Source organism: Lepeophtheirus salmonis, chromosome 6 (genome assembly GCF_016086655.4).
Source record: "Lepeophtheirus salmonis chromosome 6, UVic_Lsal_1.4, whole genome shotgun sequence".
In the NCBI taxonomy this organism is placed as follows: Eukaryota; Metazoa; Arthropoda; class Copepoda; order Siphonostomatoida; family Caligidae; genus Lepeophtheirus; species Lepeophtheirus salmonis.
The window spans coordinates 45,311,561-45,326,812 of record NC_052136.2 but is presented as its reverse complement, the minus strand read 5'-3'; the positions used below and the strand labels follow the sequence as shown (position 1 = coordinate 45,326,812).

The window sequence follows — 15,252 nt, the reverse complement described above, 5'->3', positions numbered from 1 at the left end:
TTTATTTTTACTGAAAAAAATTATTAGAGAATAAAATATCGAAAAAACTTGAAAAACGACATTAATTCTAATAAAAAACATTTTCCAATTAAACGCGGTACCGAACCGCGTATCGTGGGTTTAGTGTACCGTCCCAGCCTATTAGTTAGGCAAATCCTCTTAACTGTGGAATTATTATTCAATAGTTTTTGGGAACTTTTCATAGCTCAACAATACTAATTCGATGCAACCAATCAACGTTCAGAATACTTAACAAGAGTAGATGAAATAGAAAAATCAATAATGAAAACAAAATATAAATTGATGTTTTATATTATGAGGTCACACCGTGATTAAAGTGGTAAAGTCATGGAAATAGCAGTAAAGGGAGGGATTTATAAAAATCATAACTTCGAATGTATAGTAAAAAAATTATAGAATTTCATCAAACATAACCTTTTATAGTAAAATAAAATGAAGTACACAAAATACTATATGATTAAATTTTTATAAATCACAATATGACTTCTAATTTTATGATTTTGCCACTCTACACTTTTTTGAAAAGATTTAGATCAGTTGTCCCCAACCTTTTTCCAGCAGCAGATCGGAGGGGGGAATAATAATAAACGTGATTCCACTGTGTACTCGCATGAAATTTAATAACTTCATTAGCACATTGCTCCAACAATATAACGCTACAATAACATAAAAAGCTGTCTGTAACAATAAATTGATAGGAGCTCTGAACTTGTTTCTTTCCAAATAGATGGTACCATCTTGGGCCTATTTCTTAATCTTTGGACTAGCTGGGCTAAATTTTGACTTGCAAGTGAGGATAATACTTTCATTTCAAAATAAAAGACCGCTCTACCTAAACTGGGACTAAAATAATATTAATGAGTATTGATGCAAATAACAATGAGAGCGCAGAACATGTAGTAGGGATTGTGGCCTGTTGCCCGTGAAATCTGAGGACTCAATTAAAAATCAACCCAAAAATAATTAACAACTACCTCACACAATTAGTTATCATTTTTACTTAATATTTCCATCTTCTCCTATCAACTGTAGATGAAGTAGTAAGTCCCTCATTATTATCGTTCAAGACTTAGATAATAAATAAAACTGAAAAATGACTAAGTAATTCTTATGCGGTTCGGTACTCATTGATCCACAGACCAGGGATCGAGGACCACTACTCTATAGATCCAAAGTTTGATAAAAAGATAACTAAATACTCATCTTTAGCCTTCATAGGTCCTAAATTATACGAATATTAAAAAATTTCAAAAAACATTAGTTAACAAAATTTGATTTTTTTACCTTTAAATAAAATGACATGTTCTTAATTGCATTTATCCTGGAAGAGGACCTTTAATTACACAGAGTTCATGGTTTTATAGCCTATAATGTGTTTTTTTTTTCTGTATATTTTTCTAATTTGTACAAAATGCCTTGTAAGTACAAAAAAAAATAACGAAAAATAGAGCCTTTCATAGAAATTTGAATAAATTACTCACTTTTTATCATAATGATATTAATTAGAGTTTGTCCTAAGGTGACGAATTACAATTCGGTGCTGTTTTGTAGACTTGTGACTAATCCTTTTCCTACTTCTCAGTAGAGAGAAAATAATAATTTGGACTTTTTAATTTACTAATAACTTCCAGACTATAATTACCAATTTTTGGACGCTTATGTGAAATATCAATTCGCTTTTATGTATGTTTGCTAAATATTAATTAATAATACTGGTTTATTGTTATTACAAATTTATTTAGATATTACAAGTCACATGTCGACAATTGGTTATAAATTTTTTATAATATCGAATTTCATCGTAATTTTTTCACATATTATAGATATCATATATTACATCCTAATTCAATCATAAAAAATCGTCAAAATAGAGTTATCACAACTCTACAAAACAGCGACGAATTTCATAAAGAAAATAAATAAATATTTTAAAAGTTATTTAAGAATTGTTGATTGAACAAATATTTATATATTGATATCAAGGCTTATTGATAGTATATCAAATGTTACTCTCTGTAGACTACTTACTATTTTCATGTTTTTTTCTGTTAAAAGTAATCCGAAACACACCACTTTAATCTAAGGCAGTGGTGTTACTAGCCCCTTTGGAAGGGGATCATCTCCGTCTAAAAGTTTCTAAAGACCTGCCAAAAAAAAATTATTTATATATATATTTTTTAAATAAACCTATTAATATATCAGTAATTATATTACAGTTTTGATCGTTTTTAAAGCTAAGCTTCTGATCTAAGGGCAAGAACGGACTTGAATCAACCAACCCTTTAAAACATGGATATTTAGAGAATCAGTAACATTTAATCGATTTCGTTTCCTTGGATACCTCTTCGTAAATAATAATATAACAATATTCTTAAATTTTCAAACTTTCACAAAAAAATAAAAACCTTAAAATTTATAACTATAAATATTTAAAATAATATATATGAGTACATTAACAATGATAAAATATCAACAAAAATTTATTGACTATTGTCATCAGTCTAAATCATATAATTATTTTTTGCACATTTGCGACATAAGAACAAAGGGTCAAACTATTTTATATATACCTATAACAAAACATAACAATATTCAAATGCATCTAAATATATCTACTAGATAATCTTGAAACAATTTTTAAATACTATTATAACGACTATGATATGAAAGTTTAGTATCTTAAAATAGGCTGACGAGACACCCATGACATCAAACATATTAGTTTCCTATTTAGTGCCTGTGTCGATGTAATATAACGACACACAATTGCCCAAAGGTTCGTTGTAGATGTTAAAAAAGTTCCAGTTTGACCCATTTTCCTTGAATATTATATTATATAGGTTTTTTCTTAGTATAGGTACTATTTAAGGTTTTATACATTTAGCCTTCTTCTTGTCCTTGTGCCAAAGAAAATAGTACTAAACCTAAGATCTCATGTTTCTTCTAATAACTAAATCAATATTTATAGTGAAATACTAATAAACTAGTGGCTGCTGAACAGGGCTAGGAGTGGCATGCCCCCCCCCCACTCTTTTTATGAATTAACAACTATCATATAGTATTCAAAAAAAAAAAATTTTTTTGTGTTCTAGTTATTGTCTAATAACTTAAATAGTGCCTGAACTTGCATTGAAGCAGAACTTAAAATAATTAAGATGTATCGTAATGGTGGTCTGTTCATACACAAATTATCTCCTAAAAAGTCGAGGAAGGATGAAAAAAATGGATGAATAAGTCATATAATTTTAAGGGGCGTATTAGTATGAAATCCCAATAAGATAGTACCTTTTTCTTTCACGCTATCTTTTATTTTCGAACTATTCGAAATATTAAATTCCATATTCGCAAATCTAATAGAATAAATATAGAAATATCAGTTCTTAAGATATTCCTTAAACATCTATAGTCTTTTTTTTTTTTAACCAAACCAAATGGACACTTAAAAATCGGAAAATTATAAATAGGAAACGCGCAACCTTTAAAAGCTATTTCAATTATAAAATTTACTCCATTGCAGGGATTCTCAACAGTTTTTGGGTGTTAGCCAAAATGAGATAAAAAAATATCTGGCGGGCCACACTTATGAAATATTGACTTTAAATTTAATTGAACAGTGAATAATATAAGCATGATAAAAGTAATAGACGTTTGAAAATTTGATATATATTTCCCAGCAAATCGTGAAAGAAATTTTTGGAAAGTTTCATTGACTTAATGAAACATTAACCCATCAAGATATCAGGTGTATCGAGTTATCGGGGTGCCATCGAGGCTTGTTCTAACTCCTTTTCGGATGTCCAAAAGGATGTGTGGAGAAGTAGTCTTCCGGCATGTCGGAGTAATACGTGAAGAAGGCCTACAAGGTATTCATGCGAGGTAATAAGGGAGGCCAAGGGTAGACAAATCGAGATTGAGTTCATTATATAGAGTAAAATAAATATATTAAGTTTTACTAGTTCTACTTTATGAGACTCTTGATAAAGTTTGAGCTTGGGAAAATTCGTTTACTATACACAGGACACACTGTATTATAACTTTAATGACTGTAAGTTGTTGGTGAATTCTGATTTATCTTTTTAAAGGTCCCATCCAGACTGGTTCTGGCAACCCTCATAATCTGATCATAAGTGAGTTTAGTACGATATTTATTTTTCAATGGATTCATCTAAGAGAAAACAGAGTCACAATGATGATCCAAACATTACACAAGGACGAAGGCCCAATTATTTAATAGGTTCAAATCTTTTTGGCAATCTAATCCAGAATTATTCAGTAAAAAATGATGACTTCAATTCATTATTTGATTGCAGGTCAATCAACTTGATTTACAGTCCAGCAACATTTGCATTTTTTTCTTATACAAATTGATGAACCGCCATTTTCCCATGGGATAGAGATGAAACAGGTACTTAACTAATTATCACAATTACCAAAGTTTTGGAATGTTTGATAAAATTATCAGTAAAGCCTTGGATACATTATAAAAAAAAAATTATTATTAAACAATTTTGTATGGGCCATATGAAATGCACTCAAAGGCTGGATTTGGCCTCCTAGCCACCTGATGAGAATCCCTGCTTATTGATTTGATTTAAACGTACTATTCTGTGGTTTGACAAATGCATTATTTTTCCTTAATTTCCTTTGTATCCAAACAGTTAGAAATAACTTTAAATAACCATATAAAAAGCTGCAATAATCTAAAAAGAGACATATTGCTTATTGATCCTTTGTATGTACTCTATGGATGTTCCAATTCTTTTTATCAGTCTTTTTTTTTGTCAATAAACGAATCCAACAAGTTTTAAAGAAGAACTAAGGAACTTTATTTTTACTAGGTAGCTATATAAGAAGAAGAAAAGTAACTTATTTATTTTTTTAGTCAATGTCATGATTCATTTTACTTTTATTTTTGTTGGAATGAAGTAGTGAAAGATGTTCCCTCATAGTGGATAAGTTTTTATCTTGATTTTTTATGTTCTCATTTCTTTATTTTACCTTTATTTTTTTAGATGTATCACTGAGTTCTTTTATGCCAACATAGATAAATATGTTGTTGATTTTTTCTCCAGAAGCCATCATCTGCTCAGAAATTATCTTTTTACCAGATAAATGTGCAAGATTCTAAAGGTAGGTTACCACATCTATCGTGGGCTTATTTACATGCAATTTATTTATAAGAACTTTGTTCATTATAATATTGAAACCTCAATAATTATACTTTTCAAAATAAAGAGGTTCTTTGATTTTAAAAAATCTTATTTGGGTGAGAGAAAATGCCACGTTAGTCATTTTTGTGCTTCTAAAATTTAATTATCATGGCATTTTCAATCATACAAGCAAGACACATTTTAAATCACAGAACTTTGTTATTTAGAAAAGGATAATTGTTGAGGTTTAAAGATTATAATATGCAATTGAATCTATTGTTTGTTGGTCCGTTTCAAAAATATACAATTATAGGTGTCCTTGAAAAGTTGAATCGTTTCTTGAAATCACTGTTCCACTTAGGCATTTCACGAAATAACAAAAAATTCAGGGATTTCATTAAATAATTGAAATAATTGTCCAGTCTTTTCATGAAATTCCTAATGATGATTATATCTTGTTAAATAAAAAGCATTAAAAACAAGTCTTTACTAAAAAACTATCATGTATATTTACAAATCATAATAAATATTATAATATCCATATCATTTCCAGCACAAAACTATAACTCCAGTGGCTTAACTAATGAAATTGTATTGGTCTTAACTCGTTTTTATATGAACAAATAAGACTGCTGTGAAGCACAATCAAAAGAAACGGACCAAAACAGGATGGAAAGTGGCGAGGGATATAAAATTGGAGGAGTTATAAAATGATGGGCTCATTTTGATAAGTGTATACGCATTTTAAAAAAATATGTTGTTGGTTTGTCCCGAAACACCTATGAATATTTTGTTCGTTCTATTCACTATAAAGTAATTCGAAGTAAAGAATTAAGCACCACATAACTTCACTTACGTCATTTGATTCGAGACTTATGCAATAATTCTGGCAGTTGGAGATTAACAAAAGTGCCATGGTGATTTTAAAAAGCATTCAATGCCCTGTGAATTTACATAAAACATGGTGGGTACATGCTTATTACAAATTCACTGCCTACAAATAAATGGGTGAAAAAGAACAGTACAAGTATTTGCAGGCTGTGTGAGGAGAAAGATTCATTCATTTTTAAAGTATCCTTATTTATAAAATTGAAGAATGATACTTGGATAATATTTGGACATTGTTGCTGAGGGGAATATCTACTTGTCGTCGAACTAAACGAGAACTAATATTATCACACTGAACTTTGTATCCTCAATCTATAGACTATTATCGATTGACAAGAAACCAAAAGCTCTGGATGGAAATTTTATTGACTCTGAATGGTCTATTTAAAATGATTAACTAGTTTTAGATATGTAAATACTTTATTTTGGCATTTAAAAACTTATGTTGTTTTGTATATCTGTATTTTAATTATTTTAAATGTTAGTTATTTTAGGAGGTAATTCTATCGCTGTTACTTTTATGTGTTTACTTTGAGGATAATAAACCACACGAACTCTGGCCCAAGAGAAAAAAAGTAAGACTATTCAGGTACTTTCTCTATCAAAGTATAATTTAAAAGCACTTACAACTATTTGTCTGACTCTGCTACTCGCTTCTACTGCAGTCAAAGTCGGAAAAGAAGTTGACAACCAGAAGGTATAGATCCAAGAGCTTGACAAAAATGTGGTAATGTTGCCCGTTTTGACAAAAGAAATATTTAGTCATTGCTGAGAACAAGGGTTATATTCATTGATGGAATATATTGTTCTGCAGAGGGCATGGTTGAAGATTTGACCCCGGTTTCAATACCAAAAGTGTGAAAAAAATATTTAGGGTAGAAAATAAACATTGAGAATTGTTTAATAATTCTTTTCCAGGATAAAAAGTTCTGTAGATTATGATTTTTTAAGTTTCAATCCTGTATTTTGGGCCGTTCAGTCAAGAAATTTGAATTTGTACCAATTTTCCCCAAAAATGACAGTTTTTTTCGTGACAAAAATTTTGAAATTCCAATTTTGTAGACCTATAGAATCTACAACGTAGACTAAAAAAACCATTATTTATGTTCAAATGATAGATAGTGGAAAGAACTTTAAAATAAAACTGTTTGTTTCTTCCATAACTTTTGTGCAATGACCGTTTAAAAAATATGTATCGAGTGCAAACGGAATCGAAAATTCACACTTTTAGATATATTCCTGGCTTTAGGTAGCCATATCTACTGATATGAAAAAACTTCAAGCTTGATTTACATATCATTTTATTGGAAATTTAATTGGAAGATTTAAATTGATTCCTAATTTATACTATTTCTTGTACATAAACATTTAAAAAAAGGCGTAAACGCCTACTCCCTTATTTTATTGACGTGTGAAAAAAATACCGTCGGCCATTAGAATGGATGCTATATAAAACGTTTGGAGCTAAATACTTGAAAATTTGATCGTTTGTACCTGAAATAGTATATTTTAGGCTGATGGGTTTTTCTCCTATCAGCTGTAATACTTTCGATTTTTATGTAAAATTTCGATTACAAGAGGCCTCAACCAAATACCGAATGATCTATATTCTTCAAAACTTAACCGATAATGCCCAGGATATACTTCTGTATGAAAATGATACCCAATTTGAGTCAAACTACTTAATACTTCTGGAATTATTTTTTACGAAGCAACAGAAACTCGATTTTTGAGAAATCCATATTTCGGAACGCATGATATTGTGCAATCATATGACCAATGGCTAATTGATATTGACTAAATCAAGGTTCAATTTGTCACAGAACAACTAAAGGTTATCAAAGCCACAGGTATTTCACAAATTGATTCATTTATAGAACTTGAAAATACTGAGGAAATATTTTTATTTCCGTCAGATTAGACATACCTTTACAAAAATGAGTATATCCAAAAAACCATTACATATTTTTATTTCTGACTTCAGATTTGAAGTTTACTTAAAATTTTGTTGTAGAAAACATGTATTATTTATAAAATATTCGAAACTTGAGATTTTCCTAATTTTGGCAATGAAACCTGGGTCAAATCTCAAACTATGTCAGAGACTTATAACAGTTGTCAATTAATCTTTTTTTATATTTTATGGAATAGAAAGGTCAGCTGCCTCCAAGTTTGTACTACGAGTACGAGTATAAAAGATGACTTATCATTAAAATACCTTTAATTGCAAATATTACTTTTACTTTTGAGTTGTTTTGAAAAAATTATTGATATCTAACTTGTACATCGTTTGAAAAACCAAAATCTTTATGAGTACAAGTTAAAATAATTGTTTGAGATGTATCGAGGTAACAAAGGATATTGTTTTACGATTATCTTTATTTAACCTGGTCTCTAAAGACTCGGTAAACATAGGATTACAAATTGTTCTAGAACATCCCCCTCTTTAATAAGTCCAGTCCTTTCCTTTCTGAACCTTGTAAATGATTCTTCAGACTTTGAGTATGGATAATCTCCGATCTTCATATGAGTCATTCATGATGGTTTTGATCTCAGAAAATTGTCTTGGTGCTAGAGCCAAGGTAGAACAAATGGAGGGATTGTCTACATATATGGACATGATTTAATCTGGGAATTGCATCATGGTTATCGAGAGTATGCATTGACGTGACATTTTTATAGAATATTCCCCAGCCCCCTTTTCTAACACTGAGTGGCAAAACATTGAGCAAATTGACTTCTACTATTATGGAAAACTTAGATAACCAAATCAGACAAATTAAGGTTAATTCGTCTTATTACAAACCCGTACATTTTAGCAAAGGACTGGTGGACCCAGATATCAAAAAGTGACCGCCCATTGAGTCCCCAAATATTTATATAACCTTGTTTTGAACAACGGTTTTCTATAACGCTATTAAGTATCCAACATTCAAAGAATATTCAATATTCCCCTTTCTTTCTCTTCATCCTTTTTTCTTTTTTCTTCCTATAGTCCATTAAAAGATGGAATAATCTAACTAAATTCCTTGAAAAATAAGAATAATTTTTCTACCATTTTGAATTCAAACTCCAAATTGATAGATTTTAAGCACTTGTAACTCTTTTCCAATTAAAAGTGAACTCACCTACTTTTTGCACACAACCGATGGAAATAATCAACTTGCCATTCATCATATTATACAAGGAATACTCTATACATGGATATGCACTCTTCTTCTTTTTTTTTTTTTTTTTTTTTTAACTGACTAAAGGCTATCTTTTCTCTCTTACTATTGCTACTAGACTAGTTGTGAAATGAAAGAGAAAATTGAATTAAAATCATCTTGTAATGAATGTTTCAAGATTTAAAAAAACTTTTTTTATAAACTATTATTCTAATAATATAAAATTAATAGATCAATAAATAAAAAATTATAATTCTTAAAGACATTCAATTCACTTTTTTCATAATTATCTATTCTATAGAAAAATTGTCCTTAGTCCGTCAAAAAATAAAAAAAATAAAAAATAAAATACGTTTTCCTTCAAATAATAGTATTCTTTGTATGATATCATATTGGCACAATTTTAAAAAAAGGCTATAAGAAGACTTGACTTTTCCTAAAAAAAAAGGTCATTTTATTAAAAATTACTTCCTAATATCACTTAATACCTTAGATATTTCTAAAAAAAATTATCAGAATAGCCGCTGATTTCGTATTTGAGTCGGGAAAAAATGGGATGTCTGTCAAAATATTTGAAAAAAAATCCAGAACCTTTCTTGTACTTATAATAGGCAAAAGACAAATTTACAAAAGTCTAACTTATATTCATTTCGTGAGGTAATTTGGAGTTTCGTTTTTAAGTTTGTTCATACTTTATTGCCGGTAAACTCAAGTAATTTCCTTTAGTATGAGTGAAAATGAGTAGTGTTGTGTGGGTTCTTATTTATGACTAAGGGTGATAATTTTGGTAAGAATAGAAAAGCGTGCGAGGAGAAAAGAATAAATACGCATGGCATCATTGATTAAATAATATACATTTTCTTCTTTCAAGAACGTTACCATTCCCGACTATATTATTCAATATTAATGTAATAATAGATGCTGATAGTCGATAGAGAACTGAATAAAATGCCTAAAATAACGTCGCCTTCTGTCTAGATTTATGAAAATGGAGGCCCACCAATTTGGAAAATACTTCACGGATGAGAAACAGATGGCTTGTCGGATTTGTCGAATAAATGTGCCTTTAGTCCTTTGTCTACACTTCCACCCCACTCATTATCCTCATCTCATATCAAGAGCATGGATATTCATCTAAAAAATCAAGTTAATGAGGAATACATCAAGTGAGACTTTAACGCTGATCTCACCAAGATGCTTATTACATGACCCTTATCCATTGCTAATCATCCTACGTTCAACAAATTTATAGAGAAATACACGTCCATTCCTGAGGAACCATCATTAAATTAATGGAGGATGTTGGCAATGATGTCATTTATGTATAGAAATACCCCCATGGTAAACTGTGAAGTTGAGATAATTTTCAGCATGTCTTGAGTCATCTACACCAAATTACGATCAAGTTATCCGTACAAAGTATAAAATATTTACTAATTTTGAAATGGAACTCTGAATTTTGTACTATCTAACAGTAAGTATTCAATTTTTTTAAATCTAACCCAAAAATATGATTCTATTTTAGCTAAACATATCAAGAATTATGATACACAACTCATTAAATGGCAAAAACAACTGCTTAAATGGTCACAACAACGGGGGTCGTAGCTTTGGATGGTTCGCAACTAGTTTGTCTGACATTTGTTTCTTCACTTAAGGCTTAGCTATGGTTCATAAGCTCCAAGAAATGGTGTTCAGAAAACTCATAAAAGGCAAAAACAACTCCTTAAATGGTCACAACAACGGGGGTAGTAGCTTTGGATGTTTTGCAACTAGTTTGTCTGACGCTAGTTTCTTCACTTAAAGACTTGGGTATGATCATTAGGTTTTCCAATATTACATAGTCTTTAAATATTACTTTTTTGTCACTTAAGGATTAGCTATGGTTCATAAGCTCCAAGAAATGGTGTTCAGAAAGAAGGAGGAATATCGCCGGACATTACTACATAATTAGCTTTTGCTCTAAATCTTTACAATGTCATGTTAGAAAACTACATTAAGTCAAGAATGGTTGCCTGAATTGTCTTATCAGTTATAAAGGAGTCTTATTTTTATATCTAAGATAAGTAATTAAAGTTTAAAATTTGACTGCATGGATTAACTTTTCTTTTATAGATAAACATGAAATAAATGAAAGTGGGATTCTAAAGCTGTTCGTACTAACATTGAAAGAGGACATGAATTTAAATCTAACATTAATGTATTATTTTATGATTTTGACATTGACTTTATTATTAATAATTAGTTAGATCTCATCGGTAGAGATATATCTATCCTGTGCACAATTGTATATAGCAACTTCCACATGAAGAAGAGGTGTGATTATCTTTTTGATTAAACTCCACGTCACGCTTGTGTATTGCAACCTAAAGTTATGACTGAATTCCGATGTTAGAACAAGAAAATATTATTTGGATCAATCTATTATTTCAATATTCTGTATTTATAAATTATTTTTATTATTAGTTATATGATTCTAATTGTTTAATTGTGTATATTTAACTTAAATGTTTATTTTTTAGTATGTAGATTATATTTAATTTAAGCCTTTTATTTGAAACTTGGAACTTCAAATATATACCGAAATACTCTTACTTTGTCGTTTCATTAGTTATTATTCTGAGAATATGGTTCATAATGAATTACAATTTCATGGAGTGTGACGTTTTCAAATCTACTGTAACAGATAAAAACCGTCTAATTCAACTATACGTAGTATATCTTTATTAAACATTTTGCTAATAAATACTTTTGTTATACCCTCAAAAATCATAATATAGCAGGCAACTGATAAATACTGATGTGATTATGAGTGAAAATCACATTAGTATTTTAAACAATGATACCATATGTCTTTCCTCCCCCCTTCTCCTCGCACCGAGTTTTTCTCTACAATATTATTAACTATAATTATGACTAAAGACTGCAGTACTAAACTTATCACAGTTTGGACCTTCAACTTTAATTCTTCTTCTTATGTCAGCATAAGCACTCACAGTTCAAAGGACTGGTTCTGAGACTTGAATGAATAAATAATATACGGTGTTACCTCGCTAACACAAAAATACCCCCTCCCCTGTATTTTGTTCCCCGCTGTTGAATTCCTCCTTGTTCTACTTATGCTCCATTTCTAAAAGGACAGAAAAATAATTTCTTGTTGATCCCTTGTCGTTTAAATTGTATATATTGGTTATTATGGCCATAATTTATTTTTTTTGGCTTTCATACACTATTACAAATTAATAGCTACGCTATTAGTATAATATTACAAAGCAATATTATATTAGAGTATATTATTTAGGATTTTAATATTAGGAAATATATTGATATAATTCATTTTTAACAAATTTGAAAGAAATAATATGACAGTTTACCAATCTGGAAGTATAAAAGAGATCAAAGGCAATTGGTATAATTCACTTTTTTGGCTAACTACTAGATAATTTCTGATCTTTTTGGATGAAATGGTGCATGATACAATTAAGGTAAGGGTTGTGAAGGTACCCCCCACAACCAAAGTACTACTTCAAATAATAACTGCCAATTATTAAAGTAATTAATTGCTTTAAAATTTGAGACGTTTTTCAAGGATAGATGACAAGGACGAGACTGAAGGGATTTTAAGTCCAGTAAAAAAACAATACAACCCTAAAAGATAATTTCCTCCCTTTAATTACTCCAGATAGTTGAATAATACAGCCTTGTCTCTTCAGGACAAGTCGGGTTTATGTGGAAATCACACATCACGAATAAAAATAATTAAAAAATAAGAATTTTCAAGCGAACAAAGATTTATTTTAATACTTTTGAAAGAGGTTACATAGTAATGATTAATAATAATATTGAAGAATAACAAATAAAAACACAAGGAAATGGTTTGAATATTAATTATGATTTCGGACGAATATTAATATTCGCATTTTGTGTCTTTTGAGAGAGAAAAAATAATAGAAAGGTCTGTAGGAAACACTATCCTTGAAGTAAATAGCATTAGTTGAATGAATGGATATGACTTTTACCATGGCATATGCACGCATAGGTGTATAACGATTCGTCTTTATCTCTTTAAGAAGAGATAAATATCTAATATATGTATATTTTGTAATAAAATTGAACAAATGTTCAAAAATCATGCACGATTTTTAAGAAGTAGAAGGAAATATATTGAATTAAAATGACCACATACGGACATACACCAAGGAAAACCCACAACATAATTTAAGTTAATCTATCCAACTACTCCCCTTCAGGGACTCGATTTCAATCCCACTATTTCTCTTTTAAAAAAAGGTTGTTTTCTTAGGCAACAAAATGAAATATAATATAATATTATGTAAAATGAAACATGAGAAAAAGTTATTTATTTATTAAAGGATATAAATAGTTAATAAGCTTTTTCTGCTTTCCTTTTTTTGGGTAAGAATCCAAAAAACCATAGTGTTTATTTTCTTTTAGTAAATATATATAGATATATATTATCTTTTCAAACATGCAAAAATAATTATTTATTTATTATATGGATTAAATTAACAAATTTTTTTGATGAGCTTTCACAAAAAAATAAAAAAAATAATAAGACGGAAAAAGGATAAAAACATAACAACTAATCAACAAAACCTTTCCCTTTCCTTCATTCTTTCTTTTCCTTTTTTGCTTTTTTGTAAAAAAAGGGAGAATTCAAAATAAGAAAAGAAAAATCCCCTTCTTCCACCCCCCTATTGCCTTGCACTTATTAGTTACATAGACAGTTATTTAGTGGTAGTAAGACAGGGAAAACCCATATTAAGAAATAAAGGGGGAAAGAAGAAGTAAATATTCTTATAAGGAAAACAAAATAATCTTCTTTTAATTAAATGTATTAAAAAAAGATGAAAAGAGAGAATAAGAGAGAGAAAGAAGGGGGAAAACATTATCAAAAATAATATCAGTGAGTATAAACAAACTTTTTCCTGATTTTTTAATGTATATTTTTTTTAAATAATAATTTAAACGTTATGGAATGTACAATCTTTTAGAGAAAAAAAAATATTCTAGTTTTTTGTGGGAACAAAAGCTAAGCATTGAAAAATAAAATAACTAATAATAATATAGTATAAAGCATAAAAGATAATAATAGGCCCCATTTGGCACAGCATAAGTAGCCATTTAGTAATAATAAGAATATAATTATTATAACAGTTTTTCGTGAAATATAATTCACACAAAAAAATTATCTTACAATAAGAAAAAAATTAACAAATATATATGTATGTATGTATATATAGAATTATATATATATATATGTAATTAATTTATTCAGCAAACGTGTTCAACTATATGAGGTATAATAATAATAATATTTCAAAAATAATTAAAAAGTATTAACAAATTAATAATTTATTTAATTTTTTTGAAAGTGCTCAGATCATTGTATAAAGTAAGGGAGAAGTGTAGAAACCTCTCATTCTTTTTGTTTTCCTCCTCTTTTCAAATATTATATGAAAAGAAAGAAAAAGGAATAATAGTAGTAATGGAGTCTCCCGCTCCTAACTCCCCTAACGGGTGTCCACAAAAAAATAGAAGAGAAAAAAAAAGAACTTTTTAGGACGTAAGGATTGAGTATTCAATCATCAGAAGCACCTTGTACAATAATTTTTTCATATTAATTATAATAGTAATAATGTAGAGAATATTATGAGAGAGAGAAATAGAGATTTTAATCATTAGGAATAATAAAATAATTATTAAAACAGTGTTGTTGTTGTTTTATAATTAATTATAATAATATATAATATAAACAGTAAGAAAAATAATGTTTTTTATAGTTTTTTTTTTGTGTTTGAAATTGGAGAAAATTGAAGTTACTTTTCCTTTTTTGGTAAGACACAACACATTGTTTAGCAATTTAGAATCGTATGAAAATATATATAATTATTTGATTGAAATAATATATATGAATACTTATATAATATATATTATTTTAAATGTATTTAAGTTTGCGACATTTTCTTCACCCTCGAGTTTGAATGCAAAACAGAAAGAAAGAA

General features: G+C 28.9%; 1 long non-coding RNA gene across 1 annotated transcript; it reads left to right on the top strand.

Annotated features, from left to right (window-relative positions):
- Positions 1-3,552: 3,552 nt before the first annotated feature.
- LOC121120969 (uncharacterized) lies at positions 3,553-6,514 on the top strand. The gene is made up of 2 exons (XR_011780940.1): positions 3,553-5,151; positions 5,725-6,514. It is a non-coding gene; the product is annotated as an uncharacterized lncRNA (long non-coding RNA).
- The last annotated feature ends 8,738 nt before the right edge of the window (positions 6,515-15,252 follow it).